The sequence below is a fragment of the Poecilia latipinna genome, unplaced genomic scaffold (assembly GCF_001443285.1).
Source record: "Poecilia latipinna isolate Pla-1442-1.1 unplaced genomic scaffold, P_latipinna-1.0 Scaffold896, whole genome shotgun sequence".
Taxonomy (NCBI): Eukaryota; Metazoa; Chordata; class Actinopteri; order Cyprinodontiformes; family Poeciliidae; genus Poecilia; species Poecilia latipinna.
In genome coordinates this window covers 155,309-156,841 of record NW_015113512.1, presented here as the reverse complement: position 1 = coordinate 156,841, position 1,533 = coordinate 155,309, and positions in this window count along the sequence as shown.

The following is a 1,533-nucleotide window of genomic DNA, read 5'->3' as shown; positions in this document are numbered from 1 at the left end:
TTCTAAAAATTTTGTTACTTGGGACATTTTACATACATGACATTACACATTTATACAGAAATTTCTTTTACATAAATATCGTAATAAATACAATTTGTCAAATTAACTCCAACTAAAAGAAGATAAGAACAAGGATGTTAAAACAAACTCTGTATGTTAAAAGTTGAGCAGGACCAGAGTGACTCCTTACGAAGTTCTGAGCCGTCCCGTTCTTCCAAACAGCGCTTGGTGCTCAGAGGGGATTCCCGCCCTGCTGCTCCTTCCCGCCTGCCTCACCCAGAGAGCCAGGCCGTCACTGCTGGGACCTCCGTCCGTGGAGCGCCGGCTCCTTCATCCATGGAGGGTCAGGCGATTCTTCTTTGTGGCTGTCTCCTTGGCGCCACCTGCAGCTCTGATCGTTTCCCTTCTTGCTGCCGCCATTCGGATCACAGCCACGGGGGGCATCTGCCTGCGCCTGCTTACCAGCAAGTTTCTGGAGGTCCATATGGAGTCTTTGATGGTGGCTAGGGGTGAGCCACATCTCTGCGAAGTCCTTCTTCACCATTTTCAGGTGGCTCACCGCCCAGAAACGCATGCCTGCCCAAAATTGCATCCCCTCTCGCTGGAGCACTTATCGCTCTAAAATCTCGCATATTGACGAGAAACCGGACTGAAATATGACCGAAGAGGAAATTTTAAAGATATTTGTAACATTATCACGTTTCTTAACCATGTAATCCCTAAAATGGTGGTTTTATTTCGCAAATTACTTGAAATAAATACGGTTTTTACACCTTTATTGACACATATGAGTCGAACTTTTTTCAGTCCGTGTCTGTTGAAAACGTTCTCCGCAAATGGTTTGAAATTCTCAGCTTTGTCTTTTGATACCATAACAGCTTAAAAGCATTACAAAACAGAGGCCCATTATGTAGAACATTTTACATCATGCTTAACTTTCTAGTCTGTTAATGCATTTTAATTAATGAGCCTGAAAATATTTGCATCCATCCTGTTGATATAAAAATTATAGCTCAGAAACAAGTGTCATTACGTAGAAAAGGTGAAATCCTTTCAGCTCTTTATTTCTCCAAGTTAGCACAGGGATGCATTTTTTGGCAATTTGCTTTTCCAACCTGCCAAAATATGCATCCCCTCTCCATCCTCCCCAAATATTATCCTGTCGATATAAAACTTATACCAGTAGTTCATGGAACTATTCTGGTTATGTAGAAAAAGTTATTTCACTCTTAACTCTTTAATTCTTCAATTTAACACAGGGATGCATTTTTGGGCAATATGGATTTCCAGCCTGCCAAAATATGCAACCCTCTCTATTTTCCCCAAATATTATCCTATTGATATAAAACTTATACCAGTAGTTCTTAGAACTACTCTGATTATGTAGAAAAAGTTTTTTCACTCTTAACTCTTTAATTCTTCAATTTAACACAGGGATGCATTTTTTGGCAATATGGATTTCCAGCTTGCCACGATATGCATCCCCTCTATTTTGCATATTTTGGCAGGCTGGAAAAGCAAATTGCCAAAAAA